We start from the raw sequence: 27,650 nt of genomic DNA, 5'->3' as shown, positions 1-27,650 counted from the left end.
CTCCAGCCTGGGCGAGAGTGAAACTCTGTCTCAAAAAGAAAAAAGGGAGGGGTACTTTGATCTTTTGTTCTCCCTCGCTCCCTTACTGTTTTTGTTCAAAAATAAAAAGGAAAAATGAGATACACAGAGGAACTCTCAGAAGACTCTCTCTAAAAATCTATGCTCAGTAATAATGGTAGGATCCCTGATTCCAAACACATCAACAAAATGCGAAATGATCTAATTTATCTTACTTTATTTTTTGAGGTGGAGTTTCACTCTGTCACCCAGGCTTGAGTGCAGTGGTGTGACCTTGGCTCACTGCAGCCTCTGCCTCCTGGGTTCAAGTGATTCTCTTGCCTCAGCCTCCCAAGTAGCTGGGATTACAAGCACCCACCACCACGCCCAGCTAACATTTGTATTTTGACTAGAGACAGGGTTTCACCACACTGGCCAAGCTGGTCTCAAACTCCCGACCTTAGGTGATCTGCCCGCCTCGGCCTCCCAAAGTACTGGGATTACCAGGCCGGGCGCAGTGGCTCATGTCTGTAATCCCAACACTTTGGGAGGCTGAGGCGGGCGGATCACAAGGTCAGGAGTTTGAGACCAGCCTGGCCAACATGGTGAAACCCCATCTCTACTAAGATTTTATACAAAAACAAGCCAGGCGTGGTGGTGCACGCCTGTAATCCCAGCTACTCGGGAGGCTGAGGCAGAAGAATCACTTGAACCTGGGAGGCGGAGGTTGCAGTAAGTGGAGATTACGCCACTGCACTCCAGCCTGAGCAAAAGAGTAAGACTCTGCCGCAAAACAACAACAACAAAAACAATTTAATGTAGAATTCCATCTGGCTGGGCATGGTGACTTACGCCTGTAATCCCAGCACTTTGGGAGACTGAGGCAGGAGGATCACTTGCAGCCAGGAGTTCAACACAAGCCTGGGCAACAGAGTAAGTCTTTTTCTCAAAATAAATAAATAAATAAATAAATAAAGATAAAAAATAAAAAATCTGTCTAGCAAGTTTCTATGTTTTAGTAACGTATTTATATTTTTGAATATATAACATAGTCACATGGTTCAAAATTAAAAAGGTCCCCAAACTATCTTAGAACATCTCTGTCCTCAAGTCCCTTTCCTGTCCCAGGAGGCAATGTTACTAGTTTCATATAAATATTAGTAATTTCAGAGGCTGTCAATTTGGAGTACAATGTAAATACTGCAGTGAGGTATCTCAACAAAAACCAGCCAGTGTGGCACATACACACACGTGCATGTGCACACACACATGCACACACATGCACACAAATAGGTTTAAGAAGCAAAACCCCTAGTGCTGGCAATTTGGATGAAGACCATGCCTGCCGCCTTTAAGAAGTTGGGAGACAGAAAAGTAAACAATTACAAAATAGGAAGACAGGTGGCCAGGCGTGGTGGCTTGGTGGCTCACGCCTATAATCTGCTCACTTTGGGAGGCTGAGGCGGGTGGATCATGAGGTTGGGAGATCCAGGCCATCCTGGCCAACATAGTGAAACCCCATCTCTACTAAAATACAAAAAAATTAGCCGGGCGTGGTGGTGCGCCTGTAGTCCCAGTTACTCGGGAGGCTGAGGCAGGGGAATCGCTTGAAGCCAGGAGGCGGACGTTGCAGTGAGCTGAGATCGCACCACTGCACTCCAGCCTGGCACAGAGCAAAACTCCCATCTCAAAAAAAAATAATTAAAAAAAAAAAAAAGAGACTGGTGCTAGGACAGGGGTGATAGAAACACAAAGCAGACGTATGCAGAAGGCACAATTTTTGGCATAAAGAAAATAAACAACGAATATTAATTTCCTTTCTATTTTCATTTCATTTCATTTCATTTAGTCATTTAAATTCATTTCATATTTTATTTTATTTTATTTCTCGAGATGAAGTCTCACTCTGTCACCCAGGCTGGAGTGCAGTGGCGCGATCTCGGCTCACTGCAAGCTCTGCCTTCCGGGTTCACACCATTCTCCTGCCTCAGCCTGTGGAGTAACTGGGACTACAGGCGCCCGCCACCATGCCTGGCTAATTTTTTGTATTTTTAGTAGAGACGGGGTTTCACCGAGTTAGCCAGGATGGTCTCGATCTCCTGACCTGATCTGCCCACCTTGGCCTCCCAAAGTGCTGGGATTACAGGCGTGAGCCACCGCGCCCGGCCTTCATTTCACATTTTAAAAGCTACGATTCTTACAGCTGTTTGGAAACTTAACACAGTTTACTTTTATATTAACTATTTAAAAAAACAACATGCAATGTTCATGAACACAAAATTAAATAAACAACCCTCAAATCTGAATAACTATAGCCGTACCAAATTGAGCTGGTGCTTTCTTAGATTTTATTTTTCATTTTGTAATTAAAAATACATTTCTAAAGAGCATATGGCTGGGCGTGGTAGCTCCTGCCTGTAATTCCAGCACTTCGGGAGGCCGACTAACCAGAGCCTCAGGAGTTGGAGACCAGCCTGGCCAACATGGTGAAATCCTCTCTCTACTAAAAATATAAAAATTAGCCGAGGGTGGTGGCACCCACCTGTAATCCCAGCTACATGGGAGGCTGAGGCAGGAGAATTGCTTATACCTGGGAGGTGGAGGTTACAGTGAGCCAAGACCGCGCCACTGCACTCCAGCCTGGAGACAGAGAGAAACTCTGTCTCAAAAAAATAAAAAATAAAAATAAAACAAAACCCAAAAAGCATATGAACTTCACTATGTTTCAAAAGATGACTGTGTTTCACTGCCCAAGGTTCTCAGTGAACTCTCTCAAGATTCTTATCTTTTAGTTAGATACCAATCAGAATGGTTTGAGATGTAAACTATTAAAAATGCCCTTCAGGCGAGGCTGACCAAACCAGCCATAATCCCAGCACTTTAAGGAGGCTGAGGGCAGGGAGGCGGATCTAAGAATCAGAGAGGTCAGAGACCATCCCTAGCAAGCTAGCACCTGAGGTGAAACCCGTCTCCTACTAAAAGAAATACAAAAACTGGCAGGCTGGTGGCGGAGGCCTGTGCTCCAGCTACTCGGAGGCTGAGGCAGGAGAATGGCGTAAACCAGGGAATCGAGGCTTGCAGTGAGCTGAGATCCGGCCACTGCACTCCAGCCTGGGCGACAGAGCCAGACTCAGTCTCAAAAAAAAAAAAAAAAAAAAGCCCTTCAGTTCCTTGGAGAAAGAAGAGTTTAAAAGGAAAAACAAAAAGACATAGGAGCCAAGAACTCCACTGGCCACTCTAAAGCAATCTCAACAACAAAATAACAATACTCATCTGAGCGCAGTGGTTCACGCCTGTAATCCCAGCTGCTTGGGAGGCTGAGGCAGGAGAATCGCTTGAACCTGGGAGGTGAAGGCTGCAGTGAGCCAAAGTCATGCCACTGCACTCTGGCGGGGGCAACAGAGTAAGACTCCGACTTAAAAAAAACAAAAAACAAAAAACAAAAAAAACTCTTGGATTACAATCCAAAGAATAAATATCCATGAGTCCATACTGATAAAAACGAATCAGTAAATGAGGAAGAAGGAACAAATCTGCCTTATAGAACTCAAGTAACATGTAGATATACTCCCTCTAGAAAGTAGAGTTGAATTATCCTCCCCTTGAATGTAGGCTGGACTTGGTTACTTGCATTCAAATAACAGAGTACCGAAACAGTAAAAGATAGTAACCTCACTGTGGAGAAGCTCAGATGATATCACTGTGACCAACTGATCAAGGGTAACATTATCAGCAATATGTCATGTTCCTATCATGAACCTCCTGGTATGATAAGAAAGGCATTCCATTCACCTCTGTGATATTCTTCCCCAAATAGAAAACCCCAGTCTAATCATGAGAAAACCTCAAACTAACCCAATTTGAGGGATATTCTTTTTTTTTTTTTTTGAGAAGGAGTCTCACTCTGTCACCCAGGCTGGAGTGCAGTGGCACCATCTCGGCTCACTGCAACCTTCATCTCCTGGGTTCAATCAATTCTCTTGCCTCAGCTTCCTGAGTAGCTGGGACTACAGGCATGCACCACCACACCTGGCTAATTTTTGTATTTTTAGTAGAGATGTGGTTTCACCACATTGGTCAGGCTGGTCTCGAACTCCTGACCTTGTAATTCACCCACCTTGGCCTCCCAAAGTGCTGGGGTTACAGGCATGAGCCACTGTGCCTGGCCAATTTGAGGGATATTCTACAAATACCTGGCTAATACTCTTCAAAAGCTTCAAGATCAAACCAGGCACGGTGGCTCATGCCTGCAACCCTAGCACTTGGGGAGGCTGAGACAGGCGGATCTTGAGGCTAGGAGTTCGAGACCAGCCTGGCCAGCACGGTGAAACCCCATTTCTACTAAAAATACAAAAATTAGCCGGGAATGGTGGCACACACTTGTAGTATCAGCTACTCAAGAGGCTGAGGCATGAGAATCACTTGAACCCAGGAGTCGGAGGTTGCAGCGAGACAAGATCGCGCCTGCACTCCAGCCTGGGCAACACAGCAAGACCCAGTCTCAAAAAAAAAAAAAAAAAAAAAAAAAAAAGGCTTTAAGATTATGAAAACGAAAGACCAAGAGATCATCACAGATTGGGGGAGACCATGATGATGTGATGATGAAATTCAATATGGCGTCCTTGATTAGATCCTGGACATTCATGGAAGACCTGGTGAAATCCAAATAAAGTCTGTCATTTAGTTAATAGTATTATCCCAATGTTACTTTCTTAGTTTTGACAAATGTTCCATGGTTATGTTAACATTAGGGAGGCTGGGTGAAGGGTATACAGGAACTCTATACTATTTTTGCAACTTTTCTGTAAATCTAACATTATCCCAAAACAATAACAAAAAAAAAATTTTTTTGAGACAGGGTCTGGCTCTGTCCCCCAGGCTAGGCTAGAGTACAGTGGCACAATCTCGGCTCACTGCAACCTCTACCTCCTGGGTTCAAGCAACTCTCCTGACTCAGCCTCCCAAGTAGTTGGGATTACAGGCGTGTGCCACCACGTCTGGCTAATTTTTTGTATTTTTAGTAGAGATGTGGTTTCACCAAGTTGCCCACGCTGGTCTCGAACTCCTAAACGCAAGTGATCTGCCCACCTCAGCCTCCCAAAGTGCTGGGATTACAGACTTGAGCCACCAGGCCCGGCCAACAAAAAATTTTTAACATATCATGGATGTTTAAAGTTCTAGACAGAAAAATATTTCGGATATTAACACACTAGGAATGTCCCAATGCTGAAAAGCCCTTCAGTCAAACTCAACTCTAGACCTGAGATGGCTCTAGCAGGCCAATCAGGACTACCACCACCAATCTCTGCCCTAGTCGCGTCCCTAATCTAGTTTCATAATAAACTGGAAAATATAGCAGAGCCAACAGAATCTCCTTCCATACACCAATATCCCCTTCCCCAAAGCAGTACTAAGGAAAGGTAAAAATAAAATTTCAAGTTTTTGTTTTTGTTTTTTTTTTTTTTTTGAGACGGAGTCTGGCTCTGTCGCCCAGGCTGGAGTGCAGTGGCCCGGTCTCCGCCCACTGCAAGAGCCCCCTCTCCTGGGTTTACACCATTCTCCTGCCTCAGCCTCCCGAGTAGCTGGGACTACAGGCGCCCGCCACCTCGCCCGGCTAGTTTTTTGTATTTTTTAGTAGAGACGGGGTTTCACCGTGTTAGCCAGGATGGTCTCGATCTCCTGACCTCGTGATCCGCCCGTCTCGGCCTCCCGAAGTGCTGGGATTACAGGCTTGAGCCACCGCGCCCGGCCCTTGTTTGTTTTTTTGAGACATAATCTCCCTCTGTTGCCCACGCTGGAGTGCAATGGTGCGATCTCTGCTCACTGCAACCTCTGCCTCCCGGGTTCAAGCGATTCTCTTGCCTCAGCCTCCCGAGTAGCTGGGAATACAGGGGTGCGCCACCACACCTGGCTAATTTTTGTGTTTTTTTTGTAGAGACAGGGTTTTGCCATGTTGGCCAGGCTGGTCTCGAACTCCTGACCTCAGGTGATCCATCTGCCTTGGCCTCCCAAAGTGCCCCAAAGTATTGTAATCCCAACAAGCATGAGCCACTGTGCCTGGCCAAATTTCAAGAATTCTCACAAATACTCCCAAATTTGGAAAGAAGCAAACTGAGGGAGTTGGTAGGCAACCTCAAAAAATCTCTCGAAAGTAGTAAGTACTCCTACTTACTACTGCAGGAGCTCAGCAAAGGCATGAAGAGCTGGTAGGGCTATTTTTTAACATCTCCACGCTCAGCTTGGGAAATGAGAAGCGGCCCCTAAGAGTAGAATATACCTGGGACTTGTTGGAATGGGTTTGGTATAGGACATTCAATGGGATCTCAGATGAAAGGATAGATTCCAGGTCACCCACCAAGGACTGTCTCAGCCCCAGTATGTGACTAGTTTTTGCCAGTGGAAGCGATGCCTGCCGCAATTAGGCTAGGATTAAGAGATAATGGGTCTTCTCTACCTTATCTTTGCTCAACTGCTGGCTGGATGGAGAGGACTCCTTGGTCCGACAGGATGGTACAGCCATAAAATGAAAGGAGTCGCAGCCTACCAATCACCAGATGAAAGGCTATCTGCTGACCAGGAAAACCTACATTTGGCTGCATCAGTCAATCAGCGGTGAACATATCTGAAACATGTAGTTTTAAAACTCCAAATCTGCTTGCAGAGGTGGCATCCTACAACTTCTTAGGGGACAAGTGAGAAAAAAACCCAAAAAACTCCAAAACACAATGATTTCAACTTCTTAATGTTATTCATTATTTTAAAAAACTTAAAGTGAATTTCAAGAGTCAGAAGCTCTTGTATTAAAATACCTAAATTTCAGTCATTTCTTTCATACTATTTATTTTTTGGGATTCTAGCTCTTTTTAATACTGTAGAAATTTTTTTTTTTTTTTTGAGACAGAGTCTCACTCTGTTGCCCAGACTGGAGTGCAGTGGCGCGATCTCGGCTCACTGCAACTTCCACCTCTAGGGGTCAAGCAATTCTCTGCCTCAGCCTCCCGAGTAGATGGGATTACAGGTGCCCGCCACCACACCCAGCTAATTTTTGTATTTTTAGTAGAGATGGGGTTTCAACATCTTGGCCAGGCTGGTCTTAAACTCATGACCTTGTGATCTACCCGCCTTGGCCTCCCAAAGTGCTGGGATTACAGGTGTGAGCCATTGCACCTGGCCACTGCTGAAATTTTTAAACTTTTTTTTTTTTTTTTTTTAAATACAAACGGGGTTTCACTATGTTGCCCCAGCTGGTCTCGAACTCCCGCATGTAAGAAATCCTCCTGCTTTGGCCTCCCAAAGTGCTGGGATTACAGGCATGAACCAATACGCCCAGTCTATTACTGAAATTTTTAATGATGATGACAACCTCATAACAATCCCAAAAGTACTATTACATCCATTTTGCTGATGAGAAAAGCACAAGTAATATGCAGTAAAGCCGGTTTCTGAATTCAAGTTTTCTTATTCCACAGCCCATGCTCTACATGATTATGTACAGTAGAGTACATAATTCCTGTACTCTACTGTCTCTACATAAGCATGTAGTATATTAATATTTTTAAAGGGGGGGTATTAGCAGAGCACCTGGAAGCAGTAGCTGCTAGTGTCTAAAGTGGCAAGGTCAGTGGCAAACCTGAAAAATCTACTGGCAGCCACAAAAGCTTTATACGAGACATTCAAGTAGCTTAATATTTATCAGGCGTATCCTTTCTTTTCTTTTCCTTTTTTTTTTTTGAGACAGGGTCTCACTCTGTGGCCCAGGCTGGAGTACAGTGGTGCAATCACAGCTCACCGCAGCCTTGACCTCCCTGGCTCAAGCAATTCTCCCACCTACCTCAGCCTCCCAAGCAGATGGGACCACAGACATGTCACCATACCTGATTATATTATACATATCTGATGTCAGCTTATCTGAAGCAAAACTGCACAGAGGAATCTTAACAATCTGGTTATTAACATTTCAGAGAAACAGGGAAGAGTCAAATAGGAACAATCACACATATGCATTACCAGTATGTCCCAGAGGAAACAATACTTTGGGATAAAAAGCATACATTGGTTTAATTTCAGGAAAATCGTTTCCAGAAAACATTTATAATGTAGAGGAATGTATATGTATGTTTTAAACTAACACAGAATTAGCTCTAAGACAATTTGCCAAAGAGCCATTTGTTTTAAATTCAGAAGAACTGCTGAATATTTAGTGGAAGGTATGCTAAACTGACATCTGCTACAACTCTAATATAATTTTAAATTTCACATTCATTAATGACTAAGACAATGTCTCTGTAAATTAATCCTGCTTAGCTAGTCTGATTATCGTATTCTTATTCACACAAACGTTCAAGATAGTGGTTGCAGCAACATATGGCATCCCATGCATTAAATATACTAAAATTCTCAGGAAAAGCACAATTTTTAAAGGACAGGAATCTGTTACCAAGGAAAAGGGGGAGGACTGGAAGGAAATGACACATACTTTCTCATGCAGTGTGAGATTATGCTGCAGGTTCCAGATATAACATTCAAAGCATCTTTTTAAAAACAAAAATATTTTCCTCAATAACATTCTGAGATGTCCAGTTTTGCATGTACATCTTGCATCCAAACGTCACCCTTTACGGTAATTCCACAAATGCCCAGAATCTTTCAACAAGAACAATTAACTGCCTTTTTCCTTTCCAGAACAACCAGCTGGTTAACCAAACAGAGAAACCAAATTTCCCTAGTCACCAGATGTCTTAATTTGGAACAGTTAGAAGCAATTTGGAATAATCCAATTCTTGAATTGGTACTACTTGTTTACTATTTCTTCATTTTCTAATTTTGAAAAGATGCTTTTAAGAATTAAGTTATTAAAACTGCAAAAACAATGAGGAAAAACAAAAAGAACCATATCCTGTTACAGAATGATGTTTACATTATCTAAAAGCCAGCTACTTAAATATTGTACACATTATAGTTAGAAACTGATAAGCTCGAACAACATTAAATCTGCTCAAAAGTTCTAAAGAATTACCCTACTCAAGAATTCAAAAACAGCCAGGCCCAGTGGCTCACGCCTGTAATCCCAGCACTTTGGCAGGCCGAGGCAGGCAGATCACGAGGACAGGAGTTCAAGACCAGCCTGGCCGACGTGGCGAAACCCCATCTCTACTAAAAAATACAAAAATTAGCCAGGCGTGGTGGTGTGTGTCTGTACTCCCGGCTACTCAGGAGGCTGAGGCAGGAGAATCACTTGAACCTGGGAGGCAGAGGTTGCAGTGAGCTGAGATGGTGCCACTGTACTCCAGCCTTGGCGACAGAGCAAGACCCTGTCTTTAAAAAAAAAAAAAAAAAGAATTCAAAAACAATTCTTGGCCAGGTGCGGTAGCTCACACCTACAATCCTAGCACTTTGGGAGCCTGAGGTGGGTGGATTGTTTGAGCCCAGGAGTTTGAGACCAGTTTGGGCAACACAGCTAAACTCCATCTCTACAAAATTTAGCTAATTTTTGTACTTTAGAGCTACATGTACAGGGCGTGGTAAAGTGGTGGTAGTCTCAGCTACTCGGTATGCTGAGGTGGGAGAAGCACCTGAGCCCAGGGAAGTTGAGGCTGTAAGTTGAGCTGTGATTGTACCACTGCACAACAGCCTGGGTGACAGAATGAGACTCTGTCTCAATACCAAAACAAACCAACAAAAAAACAGTTCTGGAAAGGTTATGACATGACAGGCCTAGAACATAACAAATTCAGCAAAGAACAGTCATGAAGTCCCTTTCTTCATGCAGGACAGGATAGAAGGAGATAGGTGGATACATAGCCCAATAACTAATTATAATAATAAAAATAGTGATGAGTGTTATAAAAAAATAACAACATAGGGTAAGGCAAGAAAAATGAGGCAGGAAAAGCCATTTCTATTCCATCATTAAAGGAAGCTTCCCCCACGAGGTGACATCTGAGCCAAGACCAGGACAAAATGAGGGAGGCAAGGGAGTAGATTACATGGAGCAAGAGCTGCCTAGGCAGAGAGAAACAGCAAGTGGGCCAGTGTAGCTAAAGTCAGAGAAAGAAAGAAGGGTGTAGAAAATGAGATTAAAGAGGTAGCCGGAGTCAGATACCATGACTCTGTCGGTCATGGTAAGAACTCTGGATTTTATTCTCAAGTGAGAAAGAAAGCCACTGTAGGTTGAGAACAGGTAAAAGACATTGAGAATGGGTTCCTTGGGCTGCTGCCTGGAGAACAGACCAGAGGGCAAGAGAGTATAAGTAGTTTAGAGGTTTGTGCAAAATTCTGAGAAAGAGTTATGACAGAAATGGCTGGATGTAGGTCACAAATATGAAAGAATTTTCTGGTAAGACTGCAAGTGGTGTGTGAGAAGAGCAGTCAAAAATGATTCTTGTCTCAAAAAAAAAATGATTCTTAGGTTTCTGGCTTAAGCAGCAAGGTAAATATGAAATATGTTGTTGGTATTATTAATACTTTAATTACAAGCTTTTTTTTTTTTTTTTTGAGACGGAGTTTTGGTCTTGTTGCCCAGGCTGGAGTACAATGGCACGATCTTGGCTCACTGCAATCTTTACCTCCCAGGTACAAGCGATTCTCCTGTCTCAGCCTCCCAAGTAGCTTTAATTACAGGCATGCTCCACCACGCCTGGCTTTTTCTTTTTTTGTATTTAGCAGAGACGGGGTTTCACCACGTTAGTCAGGCTGGTCGCAAACTCCTAACCTCAGTTGATCCACCCGCCTCAGCCTCCCAAAGTGCTGGGATTACGGGAATGCACCACTGTGCCTGGCCTAATTACAAGCTCTTCAGATAAGATGATTAACTGGACAATTTGATAATTATCCAGTTGTTTATACAGGCATTACTGATAAATTGTGGTATGTAAATATAATAGAATTCTCTTTTTTTGTTGTCTTTTTGAGACTGTAACCCAGGCTGGAGTGCAGTGGAATGATCTCGGCTCACTGCAACCTCCCGGGTTCAAGTGATACTCCTGCCTCAGCCTCCCAAATAGCTGGAGTTACAGGCACCCACCACCACACCCAGCTAATTTTTGTAGTTTTAGTCGAGACGGGGTTTCACCATGTTGGCCAGGCTGGTCTCAAACCCCTGGCATCAAGTGATTCGCCCACCTCGGCCTCCCAAAGTGCTGGTATTGCAGGCATGAGCCACTGCGCCTGGCCTAGAAATCTACATAGCAATAAAAAACATACAACTGGTACATGCAACAATGTGGATGAATCTCAGAACTGGTTAGACGCCTGACACAAAAAGGTCCTACAGGATTTCATTTATATAAAGTTTAAAAAAAGGCAAAACAAATCTATAAAATGGCAGAAGTAAGAATATTAGTTATTTTGGGGGGAGATATAAACTGAGAAACAGAACAAGAGAATTCTGGGTGGTGATTACGCTCAGATGCATACATTTAAAAATAAAATCATGGTGCTCGCTTCAGCAGCATATGTACTAAAATTGGTACAATACAGATTAGCATGACCCCTGCACAAGAATTACAGTGTGTGAAACATTCCATATTTTTAGAGGCGTGTGTGTGTGTGTGTGTGTGTGTGTGTGTGTGTGAGAGAGAGAGAGAGAGAGAGAGACAGGGTCTCACTCTCTGTCACACAGGCCGGAGTGTAATGTCACAATCTTGGCTCACTGCAACATCAGCATCCCAGGATCAAATGGTCCTCTGGCCTCAGCCTACCAAGTAGCTGAGACTACAGGCATGCGCCACCATGCCTGGCTAAGTTTTGTATTTCTGTAAGAGATGGGGTTTTGCCATGTTGCCCAGGCTGGCCTCAAACTCCTGGACTCAAGCAATCTGCCCACCTCAGCCTCCCAAAGTGCTGGAATTATAAGCAGGAGGCACTGTGCCTGGCTTTTACATGTATTTTAACAAAGAAGAACATTCAGATAACAAGAAAGAATTCTTGGAAATTAAGAATAAGATAGCAGAAATACAAAATCCACAGAAGAGCGAAAAGATATGGTTAAGGAATTCTCCCAACTAAAGTAGAAGAAGAAGAAAGAAAGAATGAAATCAGAGGATTGATCAATCAATCTAAGTCAAACATCCTAAAAACGAAAAGTCCAGAAAGAAAAATAGAAAGAAAGAAAGAAACAAACAAACAAACCTGAGTGTTCAGCAAAAAGGACAGCAAAAGAAAGCCATACCAAGTCACATGTATCTTGAAATTTCATAATGCTGGGGATAAAGGAAAGATTCTACAAGTGTCCATGGAGAAAAGGGGTCTCATAAAAAATCTGAAGAATAGTAACAACATCAGACTTCTCAACAGCAACCCTCAGGGAAAAAACGAATAATGGCTTGAAAATTCTGGGTCAAAATTCTCTCTAACCTGGAGTCTTTTTAGCCAGTCAGGTTAACAATGAAATGTGGGTCTAGAACAGAGATATTTTATGTGTGTGTATTTTTAAAAATCATGGAGTGAATGACTCCCTACTTTTGCCAAGCCTCAAACTGGAAAGAGCACCGACGGTCGGCAGGTGGTGGGGAAGAGCATGGAGAGAAACCTCCTGTTGGGGCCTGCTGAGACTGAGTAGAGCGGCGACAAGGAGAAAACCCTCCAGCATCCCAGGCCTGACACTAAGCACAAGATCGTAATAGCTGAAGGAATTTGAAGTTTTGGGTATGTTAATGTCAACTATAGTAACACCAAAACCCAAACCAGGCTAGATTGTTCAAACGGCAACACTGAGTCTGATAGAAGCACAGGTATCCATTTCTGAGGCTAAATACTACTTACCTTAGTCTCTACTATTCTTCTACACATGATGTACAGAATTCAATTTTAAAGAGACAGAGAAATATCAACAAGTTATCAAGAAATGAGGCAATAAACAGAAAAAAACCCGGAGAACACTCAGATATATACTATATACCTACTAATAGTGTAACTATACACTCCCACTGCTTCACTTGACAAGCCTTAAAAGCAAACAAAAAAACTTAAATAATTGTGAATTGGTTATTTTTAAGCACCCCCCAAAACAGAAAACAACAAGTATTGGCAAGAATGTAAAGAAACTATAGTACAGCCAAAATGGAAGAGTATGAAGGTTCCTAAAAAAATTAAAAATAGGCTGGGCACCGTGGCTCACAGCTGTAATCCCAGCACTCTGGGAGGCCAAGGCAGGAGGATCACCTGACGTCAGGAGTTTGAGATCAGCCTGGCCAACATGGTGAAACCCCATCTCTAGCAAAAATACAAAAATTAGTTGGGCATGGTGGCATGTGCCTCTAATCCAAGCTACCCAGGAGGCTGAGGCAGGAGAATCGCTTGAATCTGGAAGGTGGAGATTGCACTGAGCCGAGATCATGCCATTGCAATCCAGGCTGGCTGACAGAGTGAGACTCCATCTCAAAAAAAAAAAAAAAAAAAAAGAAATGCAATCAGTATGTCCAAGAGATATCTGTACTCCCAGGTTCACTGCAGCATTTTTTCGCAACAGCCAAGATATAGAATCAACCTAAGTGTTCTTCAGTTGATGAATGGATACAGAAAATGTGGTGTAAAAATACAAAAATTAACCGAGCATGGTGGTGTGCACCTGTCGCCCCAGCTACTCAGGTATACATTTGTGTATATACACAATGGAATACTATTCAGCCTTAAAAAAAGAATAAAATCCTGTCATTTGTGAAACAGATAAACCTGCAGGACATTATATTATAAACTAAAGTAAACCAGATATAGAAAGCCAAATATCACATGATCTCATCTAGATGTGTGCATGTATACAAACATACATATCTATATGTGAAATCTAAAACAGTCAAACCCATGGAAGCAGAGAGTAGAAAGGTGGTTAACCAGGGCTGGGAAGGAGGGAGAATTGGGGAGATGTAGATCAAAGGGTATAAAATTTCACTTGGAAAGAGGAGTAAGTTCAAGAGCTCTAATGTACAATATGGTGACTATAGTTAGTAACAACGTACTGTATACTTGAAAATTGCTAAGAGGGGGCAGGCACAGTAGCTCACGCCTGTAATCTCAGCACTTTGGGAGGCCGAGGCAGGCTGACTGCTTGAAGTCAGGAGTTTGAGACCAACCTCGCCAATATGGTAAAACCCTGTCTCTACTAAAAATACAAAAAAAAAAAAAAAAAAAAAATCAGCTGGGCATGGTAGCAAGTGCCTGTAGTCTCAGCTACTCAGGAGGCTAAGGCACGAAAATTACTTGAACCTGTGAGGTAGAGGTTGCAGTGAGCTGAGACTGTGCCACTGCACTCCAGCCTGGGTGACACAGCGAGACTCCATCTCAAAAAAAAAAAAAAAAAGAAACCTGCCAAGAGCTGCTAAGAGACTAGATTTTAAGTGTTCTCACCACATCCAGAAAAATGTATGTAAGGCAGTGGGTATGTTAATTGGCTAGATCTAGTCATTCTGCAATGTATACACATATCAAAACATCTAGCTGTACACCATAAATATATACAACATTTATTTGTCAATTAAAAAATACATTTTTAAAAAAAGAATATGAAGAAACTGGAACCCTTATATATTGCTGGTGGAAATGTAAAATGTAGCAGCCTCTATGGAAAACACTTTGGCAGTTTCTCATAAAGCTAAACATACGTTCATGTAAAAACTTATAAATAAATTTCATAGTAGCATTATTATTATTTGAGACAAGAGTCTCACTCTGTGGCCCAGGCTGGAGTGCAGCGGCACAATCTCGCAATCTCAGGTGACTGCAACCTCTGCCTTTTGCAGCACTTTGGGAAGCTGAGGCAGGTGGATCACCTGAGGTCAGGAGTTTGAGACCAGCCTGACCAACATGGTGAAACCTCATCTCTACTAAAAATACAAACATTAGCTGGGAGTGGTGGCGGGCACCTGTAATCCCAGCTACTCAGGAGGCTGAGGCAGGAGAATCGCCTGAACCCAGGAAGTGTAGGTTGCAGGGAGATGAGATCATGCGATTGCACTCCAGCCTGGCTGGCAGAGCAAGACTGTCTCAAAAAAAAGAATTACTTCAGTCTTCGCATCAAAAACTATGCAAGCCAGAGAAGAAAGGAATGACAATTTTAAACACCGAAAGGATAGAAAAACCTACCAACACAAAACTCTATACCCAGCAATATCTTCTGAAACAGGGTATAAAACAAAGACTATCAGTCTGGTCCAAAAGTAGTGAGTTACCCAACTGATTGCTCACAGTCAGCTACAGGTCAAACTCCCTGTTCCACTCCTCCCCTCTTCTCACTACTGCACTTGATAGTCTTCAAAAAGGCAAACAAGAAATATTATCAGACAAACACAAACTGAGAAGATTCACTGCCAGCAGAACTGTTGCTGTTAAATTGTTATTCAGGCAGAAAGAGCATGATAACAAACCGAAATCCGGATTGACACAAAGAAATAAAGAACACTGGGAATGGTAAACATGAGGGTAAATACATTTTTTCCTTTTAAATTTTTCCTTAAAAGATAATTGCTGTCGAAAGTAAAAACTAGTAATAATAAACCAAGGGATTTATGACATGTCAAAGTAAAATGCATTGGCCAGGTGTGGTGGCTCACCTGAGGTCAGGAGTTCGAGAACAGCCTGGCCAACATGGTGAAACCACGTCTCTACTAAAAGTACAAAAAAAGTAGCCAGGCAGGCTGGGCGTGGTGGCTCACGCCTGTAATCCCAGCACTTTGGGAGGCTGAGGCGGGTGGATCACTTGAGGTCAGGAGTTCAAGACCAGCCAGGTCAACATGGTGAAACCTCATCTATAGAAAAATACAAACAAATTAGCTGGGCGTGGTGGCACATGCCTATAACCCCAGCTACTTGGGAGGCTGAGATAGGAGAATCGCTTGAACCCAGGGGGTGGAGGTTGCAGTGAGCCGAGATTATGCCATTGCCTTCTAGCCTGGGCAACAGAGCGAGACTTCATCTCAAAAAAAAAAAAAAAAAAAAAGTAGCCAGGCATGGTGGCGGGTGCCTGCAATCCCAGCTACTCGGGAGGCTGAGGCACAAGAATTGCTTGAACCTGGGAGGCAGAGGCTGCCTGAGATCAGCTCACTGCACTCCAGCCTGGGCAACAGTTCAAGACTCCATCTCTAGATAAATAAGTAAATAAATAAAATGCATGACAATAATAGTGAGAGGATGGGAGGAGGGAAGTGGAAGGATAATGTTCTAAGATTCTTTTTTTTTTTTTTTTTTTTTTGAGACGGAGTCTCGCTCTGTCGCCCAGGCTGGAGTGCAGTGGCGCGATCTCGGCTCACTGCAAGCTCCACCTCCCGGGTTCACGCCATTCTCCCGCCTCAGCCTCCGAGTAGCTGGGACTACAGGCGCCCGCCACCACGCCCGGCTAGTTTTTTGTATTTTTAGTAGAGACGGGGTTTCACCATGTTAGCCAGGATGGTCTCGATCTCCTGACCTCGTGATCCACCCGCCTCGGCCTCCCAAAGTGCTGGGATTACAGGCTTGAGCCACCGCGCCCGGCCAAGATTCTTATACCATAAAATGTTATCACATTATTTGAAGCTAGATTTTAACAACTCAAAAAGGATATAATGGGCTGGGCACAGAGGCTCACGCCTATAATCCCAGCACTTTGGGTGGCCAAGGTGGGTGGGTCACTTCAACCTAGGAGTTCGAGACCAGCCTGGGCAAAATGGCAAAACTCAATCTCTACAAAAAATATAAAAATTAGCCAGGCATAGTGGCAGGTGCCTGTAGTCCCAGCTACTCAGGAGGCTTAGGTGGGAGGATCACTTGAGCAGGAGACAGAGGTGGCAGTGAACCCAGATCGCACTACTGCACTCCAGTCCGGGTGACAGAGAAAAACCAGGTCTCAAAAAAAAAAAAAAAAAAAAAAAAAAAGCATGTAGTAAACTCTAGACCAACCACTTCAAACAAACACAAAAAACTAAACAGTAAATTCACAAGCCAAAACCAATCATAGAGAAAATCCACCCAATCAAAAAGATGAAAAAAGAAATAAAGAACTGATGAGAAAAACAGAAAATACAAAAACAACTAGTAAGAAGGTAGATTTAAATCCAACTACACCTGGCCGGGCACAGTGGCTCACGCCTGTAATCCCAGCACTTTGGGAGGGTGAGGTGGGCGGATCACTTGAGATCAGGAGTCCGAGATTAGACTAGTCAACATGGTGAAACCCTGTCTCCACTAAAATTACAAAAATTAGCCAAGTGTGGTGCCATGTGCCTGTAATCTCAGCTACTCGGGAGGTTGGGGCAGAAGAATCTCTTGAACCCGGGAGGCAGAGGTTGCAGTGAGCCTAGCTCACACCACTGCACTCCAGCCTGGGAGACAGAGTGAGACTCCGTCTCGGGGGAAAAGAAAAAAAAATCCAACCATACCAACAATTACGTTAAATATAAATAATATGACACCTTATTTAAAAGACAGAGATAGTCAGGATGCGAGTGGTGGAGAGACAGAAGCAAGACCCAACTACATGCTATCTAAAAGAAACCCATTTTAAATATAAAGCCATAGATAGGTTAAAAGGAAATGGATAGAAAAAAGATATACCATGCAAACATTAATAAAGAGAAAGCTGCAATGGTTTACTAATATGAGACAAATGAGAAGTCAGAACAGAGCATATTAACTCAAAATGGATCATAGACCTAAATGTAAAAGCAAGAACTACAAAACTTGTAAGAGAAAAAAGGGAATCTATGACCTTTGGTTGGGCAAAGATCTCTTAAAATACAATAAGTACAAACCACAAAAGAAAAGTTTGACTTAATTAAAATGTAAAACCTGCTTTGAACAGTCAAGAAAATGCAAACTACAGGCCCAGCACAGTGGCTCATGCCTACAATCCCAGCACTTTGGGAGGCCCAGGGGGGTGGATGGCTTGAGTCCAGGAGTTCAAGACCAGCCTGGGTGACATGGCAAAACCCCATCTCCATCAAAAATACAAAAATTAGCCAGGCGTAGCGGCACATGCCAATAGTCCCAGTTACTCAGGAGACTGAGATGGAGAGATCACTTTAGCCCAGAAGGTGGAGCTTGTAGTGAGCCAAGATTGCGTCACTGCCACTTCAGCCTGCGTCACCGAGTGAGACCCTGTCTCAAAAAAACAAAACAAAACAAAAAAGCCCACAACAAAACAAACAAAAAAAAATATTAAAAAAAAAAAAACAGAAAATTAAAAAAAAGAAAATGCCAACTACAGACTGGGAGACCATATTTGCAAATCACAATCTGATAAAGTTGCTATATCCACAATACATAAAGAATTCTTGCAACCAAATTATAAGACAAATAATTCAATTAAAACATGGGAAAATATTTGAAGAGATACTTCACCAAAGAAAATAAATGAATGACAAATAAGAACGAGAAGCTCAATAATATTAGTCATCAGAGATATGCAAATTATATTAATAATTACCTATTATTACACATTTGCTAAAATGCCTACAATTAAAAAGAACTAACAATACCAAGTTCTGGCAAAAATGCAAAAGTAACAGGAACTTTCATACACTGATGGTAAAATGTTATAGCCACTTTGGAAAGTGGTTTGGCAGTTTGTTTAAAAGTTAAATACATACTTACCCAGCAATCCCACTTTTAGGTATTTACTCAAGAGAAATGACAACTTATGTCCATACAAACACCTGTACACGTGTTCATCACCATTTTATTTGTAACAAATACCTAGAAAAAAACCCAGAAATATGGGTAAGCTTAAGCACAGAAAAAATAAACAACAAAGACCCTCCCTCCCCCAGAAATAACTGTCATCTACTGAATGGAAAAACAAACTGTGGCATATACATATAATGGAATCTGACTCTGCAATAAAAAAGGAACCAGAGATACATGCAACTTAAAAGAGTATATATTGTATGATTCCATTTAAATAACATTCTGGAAAAAGCAAAATGATAGGAACTGGTTGTTAGGGGCTGAGGTTGTTGGGAGGGCATTGATGATTAAGGGGCACAAGGAAACTTTCTGCGTGATGAAAATATTCTATATCTTAATCAGGGTGCTGGTTACACAACTGTGTAGGTACACACATGTGTCAACTCATCACACTACATACTTAGAAAGTTTAAAAAGGTAAATTTTATTGAATGTAAATTATACTTCAACAAACCTGATCTCCCATGCCCAAAGGCAAACAAAACATAAAAATCATAGTCAAAACTAATGTATGATGATAGAAATTAGAATGGTGGTTATCTGTAGTGGGAATGACTGGGAAGGGGCATCCAAGAGGTTTCTTTTTTTTTTTTTTTGAGACAGAATCTCAACTCTGTCGCCCAGGTTGAAAGTGCAGTGGCACGATGGCTCACTGCAACCTCCGTGCCTCGCCTTGGTTCAAGCAATTCTCCTGCCTCAGCCTCCTGAGTAGCTGGGATCACAGGCAATCACCGCCATGCTCAGCTAATTTTTGTATTTTTAGTAGAGAAAGGGTTTCACCACATTGGCCAGGCTGGTCTCGAACTCCTGACCTCAGGTGATCCACCCACCTTGGCCTCCCAAAGTGCTCGGATCACAGGTGTGAGCCACCGCGCCCCGCCTCAAGAGGCTTCTTGGGTGCTGGTACCAATTTGAGTGTCGTTGGCACAGATGTCTTCAGTTTGTAAAAGTTCACCGAGCTCTACCCCAGACTTGTAGACCTTACAGTAGTTATATTTTAATAAATAAGTACAAATAAATAATAATTAGTGCTATTTTAACTGATCATTGTAGAAAATGTAGAAAATCACATTTTAAACACAAAGAAGCAAAACATACAATTTTGGAGTAGAAGAGTACTTTTTCTTTTTTTTTTTTTTGAGACAGAGTCTAGCTCTGTCACCAGGCTGGAGAGCAGCAGCGCGATCTCAGCTCACCGCAACCTCTGCCTCCCGGGTTCAAGCGATCCTCCTGCCTCAGCCTCCCGAGTAGCTGAGATTACAAGCATGTGCTGCCACACCCAGCTAATTTTTGTATTTTCAGTAGAGATGGGGTTTCACCATGTTGGCCAGGATGGTCTTGATCTCCTGACCTCATGATCCATCCACCTCAGCCTCCCACAGTGCTGGGATTACAGGCGTGAGCCACCGCACCTAGCCAAAGAGGACTTTTAAAGCAAAACTGGAACCCAGATGCCATGAAGGCAAAAAGTGAGAGATCTGATTAGACAAAAACATAACTAAAATAAGGTAAAATATATTGAAAATATAGTTAAAAGAAAACAAATTGGAAGAAAATTTTCATAACACACAATTAAGGGTTAATACCCTTACTATGCAAGGAATTTATCTGAACATAAAATAATAGCTAAAAGAAGCAGTAAGTCATAAAAGGGAAAATTCAAATGAACAAGAAACAAAAAAAGATGTTCAATCTCGGCCAGGCGTGGTGGCTAATGCCCGTGATCCCAGCACTTTGGGAGGCCAAGGTGGGCAGAACACGATCACATGAGCTCAAGAGTTTGAGACCAGCCTGGCCAACACGGCAAAATCCCATCTCTACTAAAAATACAAAAATGAGCTGGGCGTGGTGGTGCACACCTGTAATCCCAGCTGCTTGGGAGGCTGAGGCATGAGAATGGCTTGAGCCCAGGAGGCGGAGATTGCAGAGACAAGATCACACCACTACATTCCAGTCTGGGCTACAGAGTGAGACTGTCTCAAAAAAACAAACAAACAAACAAACAAAAAGTTCAATATTACTAACAGTTGAGGAAATAAGATGCCATTTTCACCTATCAGGTTGGCAAAAATTAAAAACATTGATAACATCAATGCTGATGGGGTATGGGGAAATGGGCATTTGTAAACATTCTAGGCTGGGCACGGTGGCTCACACCTGTAATCCCAGAACTTTGGGAGGCCAAGGCAGGAGGATCACTTTGAGACCAGGAGTCTGAGACCAGCCTGGGGAATCACAAAGAGATCCCGTCATTACAAAAAATACAAAAATTAGCTGGGTGTGATGGCGTACACCTGTAGGCCCAGCCACTCAGGAAGCTGAGGTTAGAAGATCACTAGAGGCTAGGAGTTCCAGGCTGCAGTGAGCTATGACTGTGTCAATGCACTCCAGCTTAGGTGACAGAATGAGACTTTATCTCTAACACACACACACACACACACACACACACACACACACACACACACACTCTCTCTCTCTCTCTCCCTCTGTTGAAGTTTTTGACAAGTATTCTGGTACTATATAATAAAACTAGAAATATGTGTCTCCTTGAATCCAACAATCTCCCATAAGCATCTACCCAAAATTAAATATATGTGTATGTAAGGAAGGATATTTATTATAGAATCGTAACAACAAAAAAAACCCTAACACCTTCAATCTCCATTAATTGGGAAGTGGTCGAATTAGAGTACTGCCACATAAAACAACATTAAGTAGCTTTTATAAAAAAATTAAAGTACATTGTTTACCTTAGGGTTCACTTTTCGTTTTCTACAGTTCTATGGGTTTTGACAAATACATGTAAGGAATACACCATTATAAAATTTTCGCCACCCTAAAAATCCTGTGTTCTGCCCATTCATCCCTCTGCTCACCCTGAACCTTTATCAACCATTGATCTTTTTACTGTCTCTTTAGTTTTGCCTTTTCCAGAATGTCAAATAGTTAGAATCATAAGGCGAGTGGCCTTTTCTGGTTTCCTTCACAAAGATATAAACACAGAGTTCCTCTACGTCTTTCAGTGTCTTAAAAGCTCATTTCTTCTTATAACTGAGTATCACTGAATTAAATTCCACTGTATGAAAAAAAAAAAAATTCAGCTGGGTATGGTGGCACATGCCTGCAGTCCCAGCTACCAGAAAGGTGAGGTAGGAGGATCACTTGAGCCCAGGAGGTCGAGTAGAGAAAGTTATTTCAATACTTGACTGGAAATTTTAATAACTTTTTTGATTAAATTTCTCTAACGGGCTGAGTACAGTGGCTCACGCCTGTAAGCCCAGCACCTTGGGAGACTCAGATGGGAGGATCCCTAGAGCCCAGGAGTTTGAGACCAGTCCAGGCAACATAGTGAGATCCCATTCTCTACAAAAAGTCTAAAAATCAGCCAGACGTGGTGGTGTGCACCTGTCATCTCAGCTACTTGGGAGCTGAGGAGGAAGGATTGCTTAAGCCTGGGAAGTTGAGGCTATGCGATCAATCAGGTGAGCCATGATCACTCCAGTCCAGGCAACAGAGCAAAATCTAGTCTCAAAAAAAAAAAAATCTAAAATAGTTTAAAAACTTAGTTTCTTTTTTAGAATTTATAACTTTACTCATAAAATATCTGAAGAGAATTTTTGCTGACCAAAGAAATGCTATAATTTTGTTCCAACAGTTTTACTGAGTTGACTGTTATTCTGAGGCTGCAACATTCATCATTCAACTCAGCTATAAAGAAATAAATATATAACAAGAAGAATGGCAAGCTCTATGACGAAAAATAAACGAGAGTTTAAGGTATGTAACATGATGAGAAGAGAGAAGATGAGGTCAAGATCTTTTAGATAAGATGGCTAGGACAGACCCTAGAGATGTAACATCTGGGGAGACACCCTAATTTAAAAAGTGAGCAATGCAAATCTCTGGAGAAGTAGCTGTGATCCTAGCAATTTGATGTCAACCTTAAGAAAAAAATAATAATAAAAGAAAGGCCACTGGCCGGGTGTGGTGGCTCATGTCTGTAATCCCAGCACTTTGGGAGGCCGAGGTAGGAGGACTGCCTCAGCCTAGGAGTTTGAGACCAGCCTGGGCAACATGGTGAAACCCTATCTCTACCAAAAACACAAAAAATTAGCCAGGCATGGTGAGGTGCATGCCTGTAGTCCCAGCAACTTGGGAGGCTAAGGTGGGAGGATTGCTTGAGCCTGGGAGGCTAAGGCTGCAGCGAGCCAAGATGGTGCCTACACTCCAGCCTAGGTGACAGTGTGAGACCCTGTCTCAAAAAAAAAAAAAAAAAAAAAAGGATGTTTGCCTGTAGTAAGGACTTTACACAAACTCTTACTAGTCAAAGTTTCAAATACTGCCTCTCCATCCCTGGTGATGTCCTAAAATGTTCTTCCCTTTATCACTTTCTTGGGTTCCCTTCTCCTTGAATCCCACTGCAACCCAAGCTTAGCAGAATGTTTAATAATTAAACACTAGTGTTAGGCACTCTTCTAGGTGCTAGAGAGACAGTGATAACTAGAACTTGATTCTGCCCTCAAAGTGTTAGTGGATTCAGGAACATTTGTGTCTTTCCATTTTGAAATGTTAATTTTGCATATACCGGATCAAAAGCCTTTAGTAATCACTTCCAGATCTTTATCTACAAATTTTATGTCTAATCTCTTTCTGAAGCTCTAGTATTGTTAAATGCCTGCTACATGTGCTGCCAGAACTTAAAATTCAGATTATCCAAAATTTACTTCATTAGCTTCTCTCTTCAACCCATGCTCCCAATTTCCGTGAATGATAGCAAAGTCTGACAATCAGTGGTTCTTCCTTTCTCCCTCAGGAACAGTTTACTTTCTTGGCTTGGCATTCAGGATCTTCCACAATCCACAATGTCTGTTACTCATGAGCTCTGTGGCTTTGTCAAAATGATCTGGTCACTGAACATCTGAATATGCTGAATATGAGGAAGGACAGGCCTGAAAAGTAGTGGAAGCAAGGGAAAAAGAGAAAGTTTGGTATTGCTGATCACAATGCTGGATGGGAAAGGAGATGATGTTGAAGAAAGCAGCAGGGCAGATCTTAAGAGTTTTCTATCTTGTATACCCAACTAAAACGTCAAGCTTTCTTTTTTTATTTCTTCTCACAGAACCAATTCAGTAAGAAAGGAGTTAGAACATTCAATGGGTTATAGGGAATGACTAAAGCAGTATCTTATTTTAACCTAGGGCAGCTATGTTAAACTATTTGAATAAATAAATGAACTGGAAGGGGTCGGTAGCAAAAATATTACATACTCAGAGTCATATACACATTTTTTTTTTCTTGAGATGGAGTCTCACTTTGTCACCCGGGCTGGAGTGCAATGGCGTGATCTTGGCTCACTGTAACTGCCCAGGTTCAAGCGATTTTCCTGCCTCAACCTCCCAAGTAGCTGGGACTATAGGCATATGCCACCAAGCCCAGCTAATTTTTGTATTTTTAGTAGAGACAGGGTTTCGCCATGTTGGCCAGGCTGGTTTCAAACTCCTGACATCAGGTGGTCCACCCGCCTCGGCCTCCCAAAGTGCTGGGATTACAGGCGTGAGCCACTGCGCCCAACCCAGAGTCACATACTCAATTGCTCACATTTACAATGTAGAAGATGGATTTAAATAGGGAGAGGTAAGGCTGAAGGTTGGGAGACCATAAAGGTCATTAAAAAGTCCAGACAAGAGGTGCATGCCACCATGCCTCAGCTAATTTTTTAATATTTTTTTTTTTGTAGACACAGGTCTCACTATGCTGCCAGAGCTGGTCTTAAAAAATCCTCTGGCCTTAGCCTCCCAAAGTGCTGGTATTATAGGTGAGAACCACTGGGCCCAGCCTGTACGGTCTATTTCAAAACAGATAGGAGAAGACTGTTGCATGTTCTCACCACAAAGTGATCAACATGTGAGATGATGGATACACTAACTTGATTTGATCATTACACAAAGTATATGTATATCAAAACATCACACTATACCCCAGAAATATGTACATTATGTGTCAACTAAAAATCAAACTAAAAGAGATAATGGAGTTCCCAACAGTAGGAATGGGAAAAAAAAGGTAAATTTGAGAAACATTTTTCTTTTCTTTTTTTTGCTTCTATTCACTATCAATACTATATTATAGTTTGACAATTTATGTATTTATTTGCACAGAGTCTTACTCTGTGGCCCAGGCTGGAGTGTAGTGGTGCAACTGCCACTCACTGCAGCCTCAACCTCCCAGGCTCAAGCGATTGTGCCACCTCAGCCTTCCAAATAGCTGAAAATACAGGTGCACACAACCATGCCTGGCCAATTAAAAAAAAAAAGCTTTAAAAAAAAAAAATTTTTAGTACAGATGAAGTCTTGCTATGTTGCTCAGGCTGTTCCCGAACTCCTGAGCTCAAGTGATTCTCCTGCCTCAACCTCCCAGCCTCTCATACCTGGGATTACAAATGTGAGCCACCACACCTGGCCAGAGAAATATTCAGGAAGTTAACATTAGTGAAGCCTGGCACTGACTCGATTTGCAGGCACCGGGGAGGAGCAGGTGGAGAAGGAATCCAGTCTGATTCTTGCATTGGATGACCAAGCGGAGCTGAGTCAGAAAGTGAATCCAGGCCAGGTGCGGTGACTCATGCCTGTAATCCCAGCACTTTGGGAGGCCTAGGCAGGTAGATTACCTGAGGCCAGGAGTTTGAGACCAACCTGGCCAACATGGCGAAAACCCATCTCTACTAAAAATAGAAAAATCAGGCGGGTGTACTGGGACATGCCTGTAATCCCAGCTACTTGGGAGGCTAAGACAGGAGAATTGCTTGAACCTGGGAGGTGAAGGTTGTAGTGAGCCGAGATGGCGCCACTGCACTCCAGCCTGGGCGATAGAGCGAGACTCTGACTCAAAAAAAAAAAAAAAAACCAAAATAAGAAAATGGGGGAAAAAATAAAGAAACGCCTTAGTTTTACTCATATAAGCCTGAGGGCCTTCTGGGGATGGCCAAGGGCAAATGTGCAGCAAACATTTGTATACATCAGTCTATAACTCAGAGGGAAAGTATGGGATTCTGTTATCAGACTATAGGAAGTATCAGCAATTAAAAACTAGGAAAGTAGGCCAGGCGTGGGGGCTCATGCCCGTTATCCCAGCACCTTGGGAGGCCGAGGTGGGTGGATCACCTGAGGCCAGGAGTTCAAGAGTAGGCTGGCCAACATGGTGAAACCTGTCTCTACTTTAAAAAATACAAAAATTAGCCGGGTGTGGTGGCACAAACCTGTACTCTCAGCTACCAGGGAGGCTAAGGCACGAGAATCAGTTGAACCCGGGAGGCAGAGATTGCAGTGAGCTGTGATCACACCACTGCACTCCAGCCTGGATGACAGAGCAAGACTCCGTCTCAAAACAAACAAAAAACAAAACAAACAAACAAAAATACCAAACTAGGAAACTGGATGTGCCTGCTACAGATGAATTATACCGAATGATAACAAGCAGCAGGCCAAGCATCCTATAATAGAGAAAAATGAAAGAAGAATGGGAAGAAAACCAGAAAAGTAGCCAAATGACAGCTAATACTAACTGATCATTACCATTCTAGGTTACTATGTCAGCCTCTTCACATGAATTGCTTCACTGAACCCTCCCCAAAACCCTAAAAGATAGTCCTCTTATTACAATGTTTTAGATAAGGAAGTTGAGACAGGTATTGCACGATAGCTGAGAATGGGTGTAGAGTCTGACTGCCAGAGCGCAAATCCTGGCTTTACAAGCTATATGTTTCAGTTTCCTATAGTTTAAACAGGAGATAGCAATATCAAGGCCATAGGGTTTCATAAATTAATTACCACGTTAAGTGCTCAGAGTGGTACCTGGTGCAAAAGCAGCACTCAAATACCACTAGGTGGGAGTATAGAGAATGTCAAAGAAATGCAATATGTAGTGTCAAATGATAACCTGCAGAATAAACTAGTATTTGACCGGATTACTACCCCTTTTATATATAAATATGTGTGTAAGTATATATATATTTATGTACGTGTATAGACTAGATGCTTCCAAGGTGAATTCACAATACAAATGTTCCCCTAAAAATGCTACCCTAATTCATCAAGCAGAAAGACACTTCAACATATTAATGATTTTTTAAATTTCCACTGTTAATTGGTAAATGAAATAAGATTAAGCCTGAATGAGGCTTTTTCTGACACTGGATAGTTTATAATCATGTAAACATATCTCTCAAGACAATAAAGCAATATTTTAAATATTTATTGACAGCTACAGACTCTGTTTTGCATTTTGAGGCTGATTCACTATTTAATTTTCCAAATGAGGAGACCATTCAAAAGGCCTATATTGAAAGAGAAATCAAAACAAATCCCTAAACGTAAATATTTACAGCCTGTATAATACTCATGTAAAGATATAGCAGAACTAGTTCTTTTAACCACTTTGGTGTTATAATCTGGGAAGATCAGAACCTATTAGGTTCTAAACTCATTTCCTCTCTACTGAACACAGTAAAAGACCCTGATCTCAGAGAAATAACAAACAAAAGGCTTAATTATTGAACTATCCAGAAAAAAATGGACACTAAGAGGATAAAAAGTTCACATGTGCTTTACAGATCAGATTACGAAGGATAAAAAGAACTGAAAATCAGCTATAACTTACTAAACTTAAGAATTAGACTTAAGATATCAAATTGTTTTAAAGGTTGCCTTCCCGGCCCTTGGCATTGATTACTACTGCCATCTAGCAGGAGGTCCAAAAATTAAAATTATGAGAACTGTAAAAAATCATAAGGACATAATTCCAATCTCCAAATAGAAAGATGTTTAACATATTAATAATTACTTAAATTTCAGGCTGGACACAGTGACTCACACCTAAAAACCCAACACTTTGTGAAGCTGAGGCAGGTGTATCACTTCAATCCAGGAGTTTGAGACCAGCTTGGCCAACATGGCGAAACCTTGTCTCTGCTAAAAACACAAAAACTGGCCAGGGGCAGTGGCTCA

The 27,650-nt window shown here is 42.2% G+C and overlaps 1 protein-coding gene and 1 pseudogene across 10 annotated transcripts in view; one reads left to right on the top strand and one right to left on the bottom strand.

The window, feature by feature from the left end:
* WDR89 (WD repeat domain 89) overlaps window positions 1-27,650 on the bottom strand; it is a 67,278-nt gene that overhangs the window by 32,411 nt on the left and 7,217 nt on the right. For 5 of the 10 annotated variants that reach the window (XM_017961236.3, XM_017961234.3, XM_009211713.4 and 2 more), the window contains one exon: window positions 18,556-18,657. The gene's annotated coding sequence lies outside the window, so the exon portion shown is untranslated. Of the gene's footprint in view, window positions 1-18,555; window positions 18,658-19,478; window positions 19,629-23,372; window positions 23,598-27,650 lie in introns of all 10 variants that reach the window. The other 5 variants (XM_009211715.4, XM_021941284.2, XM_009211710.4 and 2 more) reach the window with 3 other exon arrangements.
* On the top strand, window positions 11,432-11,528 carry LOC116276029 (annotated as a pseudogene).

Source organism: Papio anubis, chromosome 7 (genome assembly GCF_008728515.1).
Source record: "Papio anubis isolate 15944 chromosome 7, Panubis1.0, whole genome shotgun sequence".
NCBI lineage: Eukaryota > Metazoa > Chordata > Mammalia > Primates > Cercopithecidae > Papio > Papio anubis.
This window is presented reverse-complemented; position numbering and strand designations above follow the sequence as displayed.